Source organism: Aedes albopictus, chromosome 3, assembly GCF_035046485.1.
Source record: "Aedes albopictus strain Foshan chromosome 3, AalbF5, whole genome shotgun sequence".
In the NCBI taxonomy this organism is placed as follows: domain Eukaryota; kingdom Metazoa; phylum Arthropoda; class Insecta; order Diptera; family Culicidae; genus Aedes; species Aedes albopictus.
Window position 1 is genome coordinate 226,012,300 of NC_085138.1, and position 17,986 is coordinate 226,030,285.

General features: G+C 41.3%; 1 protein-coding gene across 2 annotated transcripts in view; it reads right to left on the reverse strand.

Annotated features, from left to right (window-relative positions):
* The window catches only part of LOC109397776 (uncharacterized), a 344,947-nt gene extending 327,232 nt beyond the window's left edge, over positions 1-17,715 (reverse strand). Inside the window, exon 1 of one of the 2 annotated variants that reach the window (XM_062859222.1) lies at positions 16,352-17,715. The gene's annotated coding sequence lies outside the window, so the exon portion shown is untranslated. The remainder of the gene's footprint in view (positions 1-16,351) is intronic. The other variant, XM_062859221.1, reaches the window with a different exon arrangement.
* Positions 17,716-17,986: the final 271 nt, after the last annotated feature.

Genomic DNA, 17,986 nt, shown 5'->3' on the forward strand with positions numbered 1-17,986 from the left:
GACTCAAAAATGCTACTTAGAATCTCAAAATACACACTTTCAGCGTTAGAGGTGCAAAGACCTAAATATTCCCACGCCTTCCGATATTCAAAGTCAATTCAACTGAAACAAAAATGCATTTTCACCCCACATTCCCAACAGCTGCCCGGGGGATTTTAGATTCAATTTTCATCGTAGGGTCTACCTACCTCACGCGCGGCATATTGGAAGCAACGAAAATCGCACCATTCGTTACTGACCTAGTTTTTATAACCCATCATCGTCCGGTGGTGGCCGGGTGCGATCGTGTTGCACCGCGTTAGGTCCGGTCGGTGTGATGCAATTTCAATTACGCTTGGGACAACGATGGGTAATAAACCCGAAAGAATGATATGGAACCGCGACATCATATTGATCGCGCTGGAACAAAGATTGTTTATTTTTGTTTCGATTGGCGGCATACGGCGCCGGACTTGTTTTGCACTCGATTTGTTTTGACTTCGAGTAAACTGAAAGAAAAGAATGTGGGGGTATAATTTCAACCAACATCCGCAGACGGGGCTCGGCTAGGGTTCACTGTGCCCAAGTAAGGTACACTTCAATAACAAAGCAGGTGCTTTGTTTTGGAGAATTTGGTGCCAAATTCCAAAGACGATGAGGATGATGATGGTGACGATGATGATGATGGGGAGAATGATAATGACGTCGATGGTGGGGTTCAATTCTTTCACACACCCAAGCCTTGTATACGCTCAAGTGATGCGGGGCTAGAAGATGTAGGCCTTGGTGTAAAGATTCTCAGTAGGTTTTGTGCGAACACGCCCAAGTCAGGCGTGGTTAGGAGATATAAGTTTTTCGTTGGCATTAAGATTCTTGGTAGGGCTTGGGATACGCCCAAGATAGAAGAGTCGTGATGTTTTCAAGAAGAGAAGGATTTTAATCACGATGAGGACAAGTAGGATAGGTAGAGATCTAGGTTTTGGACTTATTAGTATTTTCATTTGGTAGGGTTTTGGATACGCCCAAGTTGGTTCGGGCATTGTTAGGAATTATCATGACATCTTCGGCAAGACGAGAATGATCGTAGGAATTTTAGACACGCCCAAGCTGGTTCGGGTATTGCTAGGAAATTTAGGCTATAAATACGGAGGCTTTGGCTTCAGTCGGGGTCAGTTATTGAGGGCCAGTAGTCGGGGAGTTCGGTGACAACGTTAACGCAGGCAGCACGTCGGATAAGTCTTGAGCTCCCATGTGGGACACCTCTAGATACTGTCCAAATAAAGCCTGTAGTTAGTACGAAAGCAAGGACTTAGGTGATACGAATTAAGTGAAAAGCGTAATGTAATTTGTTAAAAAGTTGTTAGGAAAGACTAGAACAATACTAAGGAGAAAAAGTGAATCGTTGTAATATAAGATAAGTGATGTTTTGTGACAATTCAATATAGCTTATTAAAAAGATGTCGTCGGACTGTAATGAAATGAAAGATATCACATTCCGTGTAGTGTTTAATGCAGCCCCTGGACGGTACAGGGCGCTTCAGAGGCTCGAACGCCCTCCGACGACTCGGAGTAAAGAAAAACACATTGTTATCAAATATTATCGTCCTTCAATACATTTTCATCTTTCCACCAGAAATTTCTACAATTTTCTGTTTAATTATAATTCAAATTTCTAATGCAAATCCATTCCAAATGTATACTAATCCAAATATAATTAAAATACAACTCAAAACAAATCCAAGTTCAATCTAAATTTAAACAAAATACAATCCACACAAGTCCAATTAAATCCGAATCCAGTCCAAAACCAATCAACATCTAATCCAAATTCAATATAAATTCAATTCAAATCCATTCCAAATCCATTTCGAATTCAATCCAAATCCAATCCAAATATATTCCAAATCTACACTAGATCCGGTCAAAATCAAAAATAAATCCAAATCCAATTCAAATACATTTCAAATCCAATCAAAACGCATTTCAAATCCAGTCCAAATTCAGTACAAATACAATTCACATATAATCTGAATCCAATCCAAATCCAATCCGATCCAGTTTAATACAAATCCAATATCCAATCTAAATCCAATCCGAATTCAATTCAATTCAATCCTAGTATATGTAATCTAAATCCAATGCAAGTTTAATAAAATCCAAAATAAATCTAAATTCAATTCAAATACATTTCAAATCCAATCAAAACACATTTCAAATCTAGTCCAAAATTCAATACAAATACAATTCACATATAATCTGAATCCAATCCAAATCCAATCCGATCCAAATCCAATAATGCAAGACAAATTCAATACAAATCCAATCCAAATCCAATCTAATCCAGTTCAATCCAAATCCAATATCCAATCTAAATCCAATCCGAATCCAATTCAATTCAATCCTAGTATATGTAATCTAAATCCAATGCAAGTCCATTCCAATTCCAATCAAATTTGAATACAAATGCAATACAAATCCAATCTGAATTCAATCCGAATCCAAACCAAATGCAATCAAAATCTAATCCAAATCCAAACAAGATCCGATCCAAATCCAAATCCAATATGAATTATATCCAAATCTTATTGAAATCCATTACAAATCCAATCGAATCACATTTAAAATCCAGTCCAATTCAAAACCAATCCAATTCAAATTCAATGCAAATCCAATCCAAATTTACTTTAATTTAATCCAAATTTAAGACAAATGCAATCTAAATCAAATCCAATCCGATTCCATTCCAAATCTCATCTTAATCCAAACTAAATCCAATCTCAATCCAATCCAAATCCAATCCAAATCCAATCCAAATCCAATCCAAATCCAATCCAAATCCAATCCAAATCCAATCCAAATCCAATCCAAATCCAATCCAAATCCAATCCAAATCCAATCCAAATCCAATCCAAATCCAATCCAAATCCAATATTAACCAGATCCTTCTTTTTTATAGCTGGGACACTCATCGTCCCCAAACATCTCAGACAGACGTTCAATCACTTTCAATATTGCTAATCCAGAAGCAAAATTCTTTCTTTTTTTTTCTCACACTTCCGTATCCTATTGGTTTGGTATTCAGTGGGAAAACTCTCTCCCAACCGGTAAAAGTCCTCACACTTCCGGATTATGTTATTAAGGTTACTTTTCCGCCTCCTATCGTCAAAGGGAACTCCGCCTTCTCTATCAGAGTCCCACTAAAAGGTAACTCTGCCTTTTACATCAGAGCCCAATAATATTTATATGAATCTCCGCCTTCTCTATCGGAGTTCATCTTTAGCGTCTCTGCCTTTTCAATCTGAGCCCTTTTATATCTGTGGAACTCCGCCTTCTCTATCGGAGTCCAACTAAAAAGGTAACTCTGCCTTTTCCATCAGAGCCCAACTCACACTACACTGAAACCTCCATTTAAGTCGATGCATGGCTGATCGAAAATAATTTTTACCATGCAGGCAATGACAAAACTACAGACTTTTATATTTTTTAACACTTCGCATGACAAAGGAGATTTGTCAAAAAATATAAAACTGTATAGTTTAGTCATTGCCTGTACGGTAAAAATTATTTTCGATCAGCCATGCATCGACTTAAATGGAGGTTTCAGTGTATATGAATATCCGCCTTCTCTATCGGAATCCATGGTTAGGACCTCTGCCTTCTCAATCAGAGTCCTATTTTATCTATGAATCTCCGCCTTCTCTATCGGAGTTCATTTCAAGGGTATCTGCATTATCTATCAGAGCCCAGAGTATTTGGTAACAGGACAACATCATGAGCTACAGTTAAAGCCTACCGTTTTTCAGAGTAAATAATTACTTCTAATCTTCGTCTTCAAAACTTCTGTATTTTTCTATTCAAAAGAAATCCACTGATGGGAGACTCAACTACGCCAATGTTGTGACCGGAGGTTCTCCAAAGTCCTTTTCGAGACTTCATTCTTTATCGGAATACCGGACGCTGTCGATGCTGCTCATTTTCTTCTGTCTTCACTGCTTAACGTTCGTTGAAGAACTGAAATCCTGTTCATTTTTTTTCTCTGACGTTTCTTGTAAACAAAGCCTTCTGCGATGAATCTCGTAGCACATCGCCATCTAGGATTACCATGCTGTAGTCTATACAACAGTAACGTAACTCCCTAAACAAATCCTGCCGAGTTCGGTTCCGCCTACTAGCATGCTTCGTGGTGCTTCCAAAGTAAACGGAAACTTCTTCTGAAGCTGCTATGCGCCTCCGTGGTGGTTGTTCGAGCAATTTACGCAGATGTTAAACCGTATGAAACCGAGCTAGCAGGGTGAAGTCCGGTGGTAATAACGGGTGACTTTAATACATGGGCCGTGGAATGGGGAAGCCGTTTTACGAACCAGTGAGGTCCTACTAGAATCACTGGTCATGGTAGATGTCATCGACGTGGCCCAACAAATAGTTCGAACTGGAGGGTAAACGATTCCTACACTCGCTGCGATCACCTGGCGGTTCGCTACAGTATCTAGTACAGCAACAGCAGGTATCGGGTAGAGGAAGTGGCGATTAGGCCAATGTCAGCCCCTTGTAAGTGAAAGACATCATACTACAATAGGTCTTCAGGGTTGTGATGGTCAGATGTAATGCCTCCTACAGAGCAGTCTCCAGAGATCATATACAACCAAACTGCCGTTTCTTTTATATGACATGTGTGTTGTTTCAAGGGCCCATATAGCCGAGGCGGTAAACGCACGGGTATTCAGCATGACCATGCTGAGGGTGACGGGTTCGATTCCCGGTCGGTCCAGGATCTTTTCGTAAAGCAAATTTCCTTGACTTCCTTGGGCATAGAGTATCTTCGTGCCTGCCACATGATATACGCATGCAAAATGGTCATTGGCAGAGGAAGCTCTCAGTTAATAACTGTGGAAGTGCTCATAGAACACTAAGCTGAGAAGCAGGCTTTGTCCCAATGAGGACGTTACGCCAAGAAGAGAGAGAGAGAGAGTGTGTTGTTTGGGCTCTATTGACAAATGGCAGCGTGTATGGGTGGAACTGTCCCAGCAAAAAAAAAGTGAACCCACAGATTGATACCGAAGGTAGATAGTAGAGTCAACAAGCGCCATGGGGAAGTAACATTCCACCTGACTCAGGTCTTTTCGGTCATGCGGGTTCTCCCGAATGTCTGGTTTGTACAGGTTTAGAGAAAACGGAACACGTTTTGTTTATCTGCCGCGTTGTCGCATAATGCGTGATCGCATGCTTGCCACTCGCGGATGGGAAGGGGTCCCCGGTAAGGGCCGCGGTAGGTGGAGGCCCATGTCGGCTAGTCCTTCTGCGTGCTATTTGATGGGACCTTTGCCCTCAGTAGGTCTAATCGCGATGTTCGTTCTTAATACTTGCAAACCAGTTGGAAAAAGGCGTGGTGTGTAGGACCTGGCCACCTTCCGAGGACAAAGTGGTGAGGCCATCCGGGAAGCTGGCAATGCGCCAGCTCGCTACCTTGTTGTCCTCCTCAAGAAGCGTGTCATCGATGTTCATAGCTAAATGACTACACAGCTGTCCTTGAGGTTTCGATGTGCACTAGCCTCTCTCCGAAGACGTACGGTTTGTGGGCAATGGGCATGGGCCGGTGGTGTAGTCCCGCTTCCTTCTTTGCCTGTAGGAGGCGGTCCCCAACTCCACACTACCTGGATCTCCCGTCCTGTTGTCTGTTGAGCAGATTATTCCCCCATTGCTTAGAGGAGAAAGAAAAACCGGCAGCTACACGGGCATTTTCAAGGAGCAAGCCAAGCACATTCAATATATACAGTATCGGACAATAAAAATGCACCAAAGCCGTTTTCCCATACAAACTAGTCAACTTTGGATTGCCAAATCTCAGTTATGTCTCAAACGATTGTTTCTATTTTTCTGTGACGAACTGCAAAACTTTTCAATTTTCAAAAGCTATTGGAAAAGTTCAGTAATAACTATTGATACAAAAGTTACAGGTAGGTTGAATTTTGACAATAAAATTGCACCAAGACAAAAAATTATGTAGCCGAAAATGCTGAAGTCAAAACACTATGGTGTCTTCGGCAAATATGATTCTTGTGTGATGACCAATAAATTTGCTGAAGACACCATAGCTATCTGACTTCAGCGTTTTAAGAAACACAATTGTTTATCTTGATGCATTTTTATTGCCAAAATTCAACCTATCTGTAACTTTTGTAACAATAATTATTACTGAACTTTTTCAATAGTTTTTGAAAATTGAAATGTTTTGTAGTTCGTCACAGAAAAATGAAAACAATCGGTTGAGACATAACTGAGATATGGCAATTCAAAGTTGATTGGTTTGTATGGGAAAACGGCTTTGGTGCATTTTTATTGTCCGATACTGTAGCTAAACTATATGCTATTGTAATCACATAGACTGGGCAAGCCAGGAACACTTCCAGATATGTTTGCTTCCATCCAATCTTTAAATATTTATTTTTAATTTGTTGTATACTTGTTATATTTGTCAATTGTTATACAAATTATAAAAAGCAATAGATATTTTCAGTAAATAGCTAAGTAAACACCATTGTGCTTAATGTGTAAATGTTGCACAAGAGTACCGCGAAATACAGAATTACCTTTCATAGTTTATACGCCACTCGAAGTTTCCACCCCAACATTTCAATTAATTTTTATCCAACATTGGAAAAGTTTCTACATATTGAAAAGCGCTCAAGTCAATATTTGCAGGTGACATATGCGATGAAGCTGCATCCGCTGCTGGTTTTGTTTCGAAAATCATGTTCACGGCACGGCAGTCATAGCAAATTGCGTTCGCTATCCGGGGGTTTGCTGATGCTGATGATGCTGATGGTTCTGCCAACTTTTAAACCACCCACCACAGGCGCCACACCCACCGCACCACATTGGGCACCCCTCCATTTTGGCAAAGCGAACCGGAGTTTGCATTTCTGCAACCGAGCTTCGCATAACTATAGTCGTTTGGTTGCTAGCTAGGTTGACTGGTTGTGTGATTGGGTGGGACGCCGTCGCAAGCCAAACTGTAACTATCTAGTGCTGCTGCACATACATTGTCAGTTGACAGAAGAGCTGGGAACGACGAGAAGCTCATTGCCAGCACATGACGACGGCATCATTCCAATCTGAGAGAAAAGTTGCATTGATATGGTTGAAAAATCTAGCGCTGAACACTAACTAGTTTGATACGCATCGCGGTACTTATGACGATAACATCAACTTTCGACGAATATGCATTTTCAGCGCTAAGACGAACTTAAGTACATATGCTACTGAACGGCATTATTAAACTGTGAACTTCGTAAGCTCCGGAACGCTGCTATCAGGATTATGCACTATGGGGCGGCTCCATACAAAGTGGTGGCCAAAAATATTTTTTTGGTTTTCCGCATTTTTTTAAAGTATTCTAGTAAGATTAGCATAACATTAGTCGAAATTATGTTTTTTCATCACATCTGGAAGTTGTAACTAGTATTTAACTCAGTTAGGAACTACTTATTCCTGAACATAAACTTAAACGTTTGTTTTTAGTTTTTGAGGCAGTTCAAAGGTAAATCAAAACAAGAATAAGATTGCCATGCATAAGATAAAATAAGGAGAGACGGAGGTGGAAGCACTCCCCCCTCCCTTCGAGGTAAATCTGCCCCCCCCCCCCATTTTTAATGTTAATTAGGTATAATGGTAAAGAATTGTTTATCAACCAGAAGCCCCCTCTCCAATTTGCCTGCTACCCCCCCCCCCCCTTTTTTCCTCCCCTGTTGGTGAAATTAAGCCACTGCGTCCAATAGGCAGTAATATAAGTTCAAACTCGTCGACTGGATATTTTTTTAATATGCTTGTATTATTTTACTGAACACATATCACCATCATTCACTAAGTTGATGATATGTCCAAGTTCCGAATAAGCGTCGTGCCAATCGTTATTATATTTTTCAAAGCTTTTTTTTTTGCGTGAGCCTTTTTCTATGCATTGTTAAAATATTGTGCTACGTACTTCAACTTTTGAATTACAGTAGACGTTCGATAATTGCAACATGTTTACGTTTCACTTAACGAATAAAATTCAATAACTGCAAAAACTAGCAGATGTCATTGAACTGTCAGTTGCTGCAGAATGCAGCCAATGTGCATGTTGACATTTCATTATGACGTATAGCGGTGCAATAACTGCAAAATTGTTGCACTTAGCGAACTTAAAAAGCATTGCAGTTATAGCGTTTGCACCGAGCGATCGTCTACTGTAGTCGTTCTTCTTTAGGAAGATCAAAATTATATTTTGCGTTCAAATGCTGTTATTGCATTGACTATTTGAGATTTTTTTTTGGATCTAAAGTAACACCTCAGACAAACAGACGTCCCACTCTACTCAGATCGCTTCCCTTTTTAACGTAATTAGCATTGGGCGATTATGTTTTCGTGGCGATGATTTTTATCGCATTTTGTTCCAAGTGATACGTCTGTTTATCTGTGGTAACACGATGTTCCTATGTTTCATATTACCACAAGCAATTATTTTCAGATTTGTTTACGTTTAATTAACTACTGTGCGATGTTCAGGTTGCTAGCGTTTAAGTTCAAAACAAACTTATGGTTTGAAAATATTGCCCTCGTCTTTTAAATACAAGTAGGAATTTTTTAGTAAAATAAATATATAAGATGTGGTTTTTCTTCCCCCGTTGGTTAATATGTGTTCTAAATATAAATAAGATTTTCGTGAACAATTGAAGCATTTCAGTCCAGATGGGTTAATACAGTTTGTGTATGGAAAGATAACTTTCGGTCAGTTTTTACCCATTTTTAACATAAAAATAATTAAGTGTATAACATTTTAAAGACTTAATTTGACAATTAACAGTTCCACCTTTGAAGCACTGTTTAATTTGTACGACTTTTTTTGTATGTGCTCGCATAATCAATGATCGTAATTAACAAAAAAAAAATAATAGAAAAAATCCATTTTTCGGGCTTGTGTCAATATGATGCTCATCCGCAGCTATCCGCAGCTGGATTCGCGTTCTGCAGATAGTATGGACCCCAAACTAAACTGTGGAGGCGGTCTCTTGAGACTGCTCGACCCTGCTTGTTAGATATAGACCAACTTAGGCAAAAAATGTTGTTTTTGTCAATAATTACCCATTTTTTACTCATTTAAATTAACCGTGTAACTCCAACACCACACCCATTTTCAAGTTCAGACAATAACATTTCCAACGGTGGATTAAATTCCAAAATTAAACCGTTTTTTCACTGAGAAAATTGCATTTGTTTAAAATGCATTTTTTCTACAATTTTCACTATTTTTTTAAGTCTGATATCTGTGGCGCAATTAGTTTCCATCACAGAGGGCTAAAATTTTGGGAATCTAGGTTTGAACTATCTGGCTATCAAATGGTATATAAGACACGTCATTCAAAGCAAGTCAATTTTACGATTTTTGGCCACCACTTTCCCTATAGTGTTATGGTCGTATTAGATTGTGATATCAGTACTTTTGTCGGAAACTCTAGAGCATTGTTTTGTCTCTTCTAGGATGATAAGCATATTATTCGTGTTAGACAGGCACTTTGCAACTCTTTACAAAACAATTTATTCCAGAAACGTCGTTCAATTAGGATATCTAATTAATTACAAGTGCCAATTAACACTTATGTCGAGAGGAGAACTCCTCGTTTGCTCCAATTTAAAGGAAAAGTTTGATAGGCGTTATTTTACATTAAGATAATTGAAGTGCTTGTTGTCCATAAAACGTCTAAAACTTTGTACTATGGTCTTGCCGAAAGTCCGGGAATTTGTGTCCGACTCTGCTAGCCAGGAACCATTGATTGTAAGGAATTGTCAACAAGGGATAACGAAATGATGTCAATGCTCGGTACGTCACCCTGTAATTTACTGTGAGATCACGAACTACGCATCGCTGCAGGATGTGTGTTAGACAAACATTATAGCGTGAACGTTACGCACAGTAATCATATTATCTACCCGAGCAGCAACAGCAATACATACTAGAGTGGTTCAAAAAATAGTTTTTGCTCCACACCGCTTATTCAATTCGTAATCAGATTCTATGCCTTATCCCAAAGTTTGAGCTCATTTGGTTGAAAATTGAGGCTGCACAAGCCCTTCAAAGTTTGTATGGGAATTACTATGGGAAAACGATGTTTTTCATTCAATCGACCGTAATGTTTTCCCAAGTGCCCTAAAGCATCAGTTGACCCTGGGTACTTCTAGGTTACTTTATCAGCTACAACTTTGCCGAAGACCGCATCCAAATCACATGCCCAATTAATTAGTTACCGATGTTTATCCAGAATCGAAATCGTTACTTATGATGGTTAAACTAATCGGTGGGCATCACTGCATTTTGCAGTGAAACATAGTAGCCATGATTTCAGTGTGCTATCTTTGGCGCCATATGCAGCAATGTTGCCTGCTGGGAAGCTGGAGGATCATTGCTAAAGTTTGCGCAGTTGGATACAAATCGATAACTAATTAATGAGGCGTCCGATTTGAATGCGGTCTTCGGCAAAGTTGTAGCTGATAAAGTAATCTAGGAGTACCAAGAACATGAGTATCAAATAATCATCTAGGGCACTTGGGGAAATCCTATGGTCGATTGGATGAAAAACATCGTTTCCTCATAGTAATTCCCATACAAACTTTGAAGGGCTTGTGCAGTCTCAATTTTCAACCAAATGAGCTCAAATTTTTAGAGAAGGCATCGAATCTGGCTACGAATCGAATAAGCGGTGTGGAGCAAAAACGATTTTTTGAATTACGCCAATACATACTTTCCTTACCGGTCAGACTAAGGCCTGAGTGCCCTCTGCTGTACATAAGAGTCGTGTCCATTCTACTCGGTCCATGGCTCTACCTCTCCAGTTCTACACGCTGCGGGTGGCAAGCGCAGTAATTTCTCCCTAAAGCCCTTTGCCACCATGGTGTACTTTTTCTTGTACACATTAATGACTAATCCGATTCACCTGGCTTTATTCTTTAGTCGGATGTACGTTTTCTCCATCGTCTCAAATTTGCGAGCTATAATCTCAATATCATCAGCGAAACTAAGCAGCTAAAGGACTTCGTGAAAATCGTTCCACTCATGTTTATCCCCACTCTCCTTATTACACCATCTAAAGCAATGTTGAACAGCAAGCACAAAAACGAAAGGCCATCGCTTTGCCGTAACCCTATGCGAGATTCGAAGGGACTCGAGAGTGTCCCTGATACTTGAACCACGCACATGAATTGATCCATCGTCAACTTGATCAATCGTTATTTTTTCCGAGAATCAATATTCGTGCATAATCTGCCATAGCTGGTCTCGACCGATTGAGTCATACGCCAAACACATCGCTGAACAAGTTATGTGTGGGCAAGTTGTATTCGCTGCATTTATGCAACACCTGGCGGATGGCGAACATCTAGTCCGTTGTAGCGCGTTCACCCATAAATTCAACCTGATATTGCCCCACAAACTCTCTTACAATCGGTAATATACGGCGGCATAAAATTTTGAGAGAGTATCTTGCAGGCAATACTCAGTAGTGTGATCGCGCGAGAGTTCCCGTAATCCAACTTGTCCGACCTTTTTGTAGATGGGACACACGATTCCTACCATCCATTCCTCCGGTAATACTTCCTCCTCCCAAATCTTGGTAATAACCCAGTGTAGTCCTTTCACTTCTCCACTGTATGTTAGAAGCTCGCTCCAGCGGCTTTTTTGTTCGCTCTTCGAAGTTATGGACTGGAAATCTTTTATCCTGCGCACGTACCCTAGATCTGTTACTACGCCACCTTCGATGCTTGAAACGTCGCCACTGAGGTGCTCATCGTAATGCTGCCACCACCTCTCGACCACCTCATGCTCGCTCGTGAGAAGAATCCCGTGATTGTCTCGACACATCTCGGCTTGTAGCACAAAGCATCTGCGCGAGCGGTTCAGCTTTTCGTAGACCTTCCGTGTTTCCTTAGCGCGGTACAGCTCTTCCATCGCTTCGCCATCTCGCCACGAGCCCTTCATCGAAGCCATGCCTACCTTATAGACATCAATCCAGGGTTTCGTGCATATGAACTGCGACTTCTGGACACCATCAGTACACTTGGTCGGCGCTCATCTCTGGGTAGTGATTGTCTTGGCATTGCAGCGTGGCACGTGCGGATGAGGATTACGACTAGATCATCGGTGTTTTTCGAGATTTAATTCCGACAGTGCACTGGGTAGCGAATCTCGCATGGACAAGAAATGGTCTGTCGAACAACTGGGAGGGTGGGGGCATGGTAACTGCAGTAGTACTCCCACTGTTACAAAGCCCTCGTTTGTGCAGATCGTCGCTAGCTTAGCCTTATGAGAAGGGGAGACGGAGGGTTGTGAAGATGCGGTACAGGTCCGCTATCAGTACTTGGTTTCGAGACTGACTGCAACAGCAATTGTTGTGCGGCTTCACAGCGGTTTTGATTCAGCTGTGTGACTTGCACTATTGTCGACCGTTAGGTCTTCCATGTGTGCCTGGCCGTCGCATTTGCCGTGCAAATCAAACGTTTTGGGACTACGTTACACTTCCTAGCAATGCGACATGCCCTGCAGAGTTTGCTCGTATCGGTGCCTCTGCCTACAATCCTACGACTCGAAGCACTGGAAACAATTGATTGAACAGTAGTCGCAAAAGTGTTGAGAAAGGAGCTACATACTCGCAAGGCCGCCGATGTGAAGCGTAGATCATCAGCCACAAAGCTGCACGAAAACTCCCAAAGTGTCCCAAAGGTTCAAAATGGCGACGACACGGACCACGGGAAAATACCCAGTTCAGCAGTTGGTGTCTACATCGTACGAGGGCTTCATGGTTCATGTTTTTGGGCAAAGCAAGGTGAACGGAGTCTTCTTCTGTAGCTGTTATGCGCCTCTACGGTGGTCGATCTAGCAGTTCACACAGCTGGAACTGGACTGTATGACGACTTAGCCAATAGGTCGAATATTGTTGGTAGTAGTGGGTAACTTCAATGCCCGAGCAGTGGAATTGGGAATAGAGGTGTGCGCCGCCGCCGATTTTCGGTTCACGCCGCGCCGCCGCTTACGCCGCCGAACTCCAATTTTCTAAAAACGCATTGATAAATTCAATTATTTCTTGATTTATTTCATTACAATATTTTAAGCAATGGAGTCATCTACATACATAGCATTTGTAAGGTCGTTTTCAGCGGTGGTCCATTTTTTTGGTCCAAATTTGTAACAGTACTAAAAAAGTGAAAGAGTTTGTCCTTCGAATTAAGACGAGTTTACAAAAATACCGGGGGTTCCTGAAGATAACTAATCTGCCTTGAATCGCATATCAGTCCCATCTTTGCTGGATTTCCTATGCAAATGGGACAGATATGCGATTCACGGCAGTAATGGCTGAAAAAAGAATTGAAGAAAATGCTGGTGATTCTGAAAAAAAGAATGTTGTTGTCGTGTTCGTTCATCGCCAGAAGAGATGTAATTTCTCCAGCAACTATTTTGAGGATTCTTCCAGCAGTTTCGCCAAGCATTCCGCTAAGAGTTCCTCCGGGAACTCTAGATGGTGCTTCGGGAAATCCGAGGGTTTCCTCCACTTGCGTGCACAGCCTTTCCTTTTTTCTCGCTCGTTCATTTTGTGAAACGCAAGAAAGAGCGAGATAAAAGAGGGGACAAAGTGCCCCCTCTATTATCTGTTTCTTTCGCGTGTTTGTTTACGAGAGTGAGTGAGAAAAAAAAAGCTCTGCACGTTAGAGGTTTCCTCCGAGACATCCTCTAGGAGTTTCTTCGGGCATTGCTACAGAAGTTTCAATGAGACTTTTTGTAGTACTTCCTTTAGAAACTCCTCTAAGAGTTACTCCGGGTATTCTTTTAGGAGATAATCCAGGAATTCATATAGAATTCTAGAAGTTTTTCCTGGGAATTCCTTTAGGAGATCATCCGGCAATTCCTCTAGGACAGAGGGACGAATGACCACTAAGTTAAAGTCCCTCTTCAAAACCAAATGCACACACAATTCCTCTAGCAGCACCTTCGGGAATTCCTCCACGAGCTTTTCAACGAGCTCATCCGGCAATTTCTTAACGAATTTCTACGGGAATTTTTTTAAGAGCTCATAGAAATTGCACTGGAAATACCGATAATTCCTCTAGGAGTTTCTCTTGTAATTCCTCTAGGAGTTCTTCCGGGAATTCTTCTGGAAGTTCTTCCGGCAAGTTTTTATTTATTTTTATTTATTTATTTATTTATTTTTGTTTCTCACTAAGTTTTTTTTTCGAGAATTACAGTAAGAGCTCCACCGTGACTTTCTCCAAAGGTTCTTCGGGGCATTCCTCTAGAAGTGCTTCCGGGAGTTCGAATATCTTCGGAAACACCTTTACGAGTTTCACCGGGAAGAAGTTCCCCATCCAATTACACTACGAGTTGCTATATAAGTTTTTTCTAGAACTTGCACTGGGTAGGGGAACCAACATATTTTGGACACAGCAACGAGCCAATATTTTTTGGACACTTTACAGCAAAAACAAATGGAAGTGTTCAAAATATATTGGCGTAACGTTGTGTCCAAAATATGTTGATTCCCCTATGCCAGAAGATTCCTTCGAGAAGTCCTTTAAGAATTTCCCCGAACGTTCCTCTAAGAGTTCTCCCACAAATTTCTCAAGAAGTATCTGAGTTTATCCGGGAATTTCTCTACGAGTTCTACCGGGAATTTCTTCACGAATTTCTTGGGAATTCTTCAAGAAGTTTCATCGGGAGTTGCTTAAGAAATCCGGCTGGGAATTCCTCAAGAAATTCTTCCGGGAAATCCATTAAGAGTTTCATTGCTTTTCGATTTTCTTCGGCAATTTCTCTACGAGTTCCTCCGAAAATTCCTCCGAAAGTTCCTCTGGCAATTAATTTACTAGTTGCTCTAAAAATATTTATGGGGGTTGCACAAGGAATGCCCGGAATTTCCTCTAAAAATATTCCTCTAGGAGGTCTTTTACAAGCTCTTTTTGAAATTCGTTTAGAAGTTCATCCGGGAATTCCTCTAGGTGTACATAGAGGAATGCCTCTACGAGTTCCTCCGGAATTCCTTAAAGAGTTTATTCGGAAATTCCTCTAGAAATTCCACCGGGAATTCCTCTAGAATTAGAAGGTCATTCCGGATAATTTTTTGGGCAGCTGATTCACGATAACAATTATTTCAAAAAAAAAAATCAAAAAACGTGTGAAAATAAAAAAATAACGAAACCGTAACTATGAACATGTTATTGCATCTTCAAAATTATGAGTTACAAAAACTAAAACACTGTTATTCATTAACGGAATCACAAAAATTTAAAAATTATGACCACGCCGTTTCACGCCGCCGCCGAAAAATCTGTAGCAACATTTGAAAAGGGCCCAAGAAGTCTTGTGTCTTTTTTCGAAAACGCTCCGTAGGGCATAACTGCAGCCCGCCCACGCAAATGAACACCGTTATCCGAAAGATCGATGTTTGCTCTATCTGATGACGATCTTAGTTTTTGTGAATAAACTGATGGGGGCTCAGGGACGACGTGTGAAGTCATTGTTTACCAATGCATGTATGCCCTTTTCAAATGTTGCTCCAGAATTCATTCGGCGTCACGCCGATCACGCCGCTGCCGCCGGCCAAAAAAGACGCAAACGCCGCCGCCGACAGATTTCAAATCGGCGCACACTTCTAATTGGGAATTCCTTTTAGGAATCAGCTAAAAGCTTGCTAAGTTCCCAGGTCTGGACAAAATTTCGAACCCGGCCATAAAAGTAGATATTGTAGAAGGTATTTAAATCGGTTATGCAGAAATAATCGGTTATGCAGGTAATCAGGTCTTTGCCTGAACAATATCCCGTCCACAATGACTACGTGCTTTAAGGACGACTCATTTTCATCCAAACAGGTTATATTCTAACTTCATACGGTTTGGGGTCGGAGAAACCTAGATGCTTGTGATAAAGAGTTATAAGACTCCGTATAAAGCCACGCTAGCAGTACGTAACCGAATTTCGTTCGAATTGCGTCTCTCCTCTACCCATGTCATCTAGCAGAATGACTTCGATAGAATGAAATATATTTTTATCTGCTTCCATAAATTGCATTCCGGGATTACTGCACTGAACCGTTACTTCCTTATGCCATTCCAACACTGTGTGAATCTCCCCGTTGAGTAAAAGCTCACTGATAGCAGCATGTGACAAGCGGGTGCAAATATTTTCTCCTTCCAAAAGCGCAGTAGTTTACGTTAGTTAAACAGCTCTTATCCTTCTTGCTACAGGTATAAACGCATTGTAAATTATTCCATCGGTTAGAAAAACAACCATCAAATAGGTATAAAACAAACTGTTAGTGAGTAAACAAGTGCGGTGTTTATCTTATGTTGCATTTACCTGATTTTGATAGCTGGCTGTTAATCAACCGCTAATTAACTCGTTTATTTGAAGTCAAAACACACAGGCAAAACAAACAAGAAGGTGAGTACTTGTGGTTTCTCTTTTCTCCAAACTCAGCTTCACACACAGGTTCACTCATAAAGCGATATTCCTCATTCCCTCCCGATACGACCGACTCGACGACGACGTAGGGAAAACCGCGTTCGCAACAAATTTTACCGAAAACCGATCTGTGTATATTTCGAATGTTATTTTTGGAATCGCGACCACCACATCGATGGATGAGCAAAACGAGAGCAAATCAAACACTTGCTCATGAAGTTTCGAAATGGATATTGACTTATTCTCACACCAAGACTCGAGCGCTCAAAACTCGCCAAACACTTTCATATACTAATCACCACCACCGGCGCCCGCTCACGAAAAACATTTTTCTTCGAAAACACTTTTCCATCGGCAAGCATCTTTCGTTTACATTGCAAAAGCCATTCTTCCTCGGCTCATAATTCGCCACCGGCACCAGTTGCACGTACCTATCGGAGACAGCCGAAAGCCCTTGCAGCGCGGAATGGAGATCACAATTTTCCGGGCATACCAGAACTGATGACACTTCAGCAAAGTTTTCTCCGTGGAAAATCTTCACTGCTGACAAGGTATGAGATTCTTTTTTATTTATTCACCCCAACTTCACCAGACAGACAACACGGGAAAAGTTCTCCCCAACGCCAGCGTGCAGCAGGTGAGGAAGCCTAAGGGCGCAATGTTAGATTCTTCAACACGCTTTTCCAGGGGTTACGTGCTTGACACGTTTTCGACCGCGACAGTGTGAGCGCTAGGAAATTAGTATGCCACGGATGCATCCGTATTTTGAAGCACTTCGCCCACTCTGATGGGAAATCCCATTATCATCACCATGGAAACAAATCCGAATTATCCTCCACATAAACCGGCGGTTTTTGCAATTTGGGTTTTCCCACCAGCGAAACGAAACGAAAAAAAATATCACGCCACCACCTTTCCCGCACAGGTCAATCCACGCGAAATCCCCGAGGAAAACTATCGGGCTGCCACAGTGCTCTCCGCACGGAATTATGAAAAAACCTATATCTCACGCTAACGTGCGGGTTTTCTCAAAACCCGAAAATATCGCTCCGTGCGTGTGTTGTCCGGCTGGTGATCGACCGACATTATTCGTTTGGGTCCACATGGAAGAAGGCAAGGCGCTTGTATGAGTGTGCGATCTTCGGAGGGAGCAGCTGACCGAGGAAAAATCTATTCATCACATACCTAGCTAAACGTCGTGTCTTGGTTGGTCTTGGTGATCGAACACGACTTTTGTTTGGCCACTCTGGCCGCTCACTGTCCAACGAACATACCGACGACTGTATAGTGCGGCGCTTTGATTGATAGGATTCCACGAAACGTGTTGCCAAGATGTGAGAAATTATGAAAAGATTAACGAAAATTTTAGGCAATCTATTATGTGGATTTTTAATTACGATGTACACAGGGTAGCAAATCCAGACTCAATAGTGCAAAACGCCGTCTCGTTATCACAAATTTCGGAAATCTGGTGGCCATATACCAGGCAGCAGAAGTTTCATATTTGGCAGATTACCTTATTTGGCATTT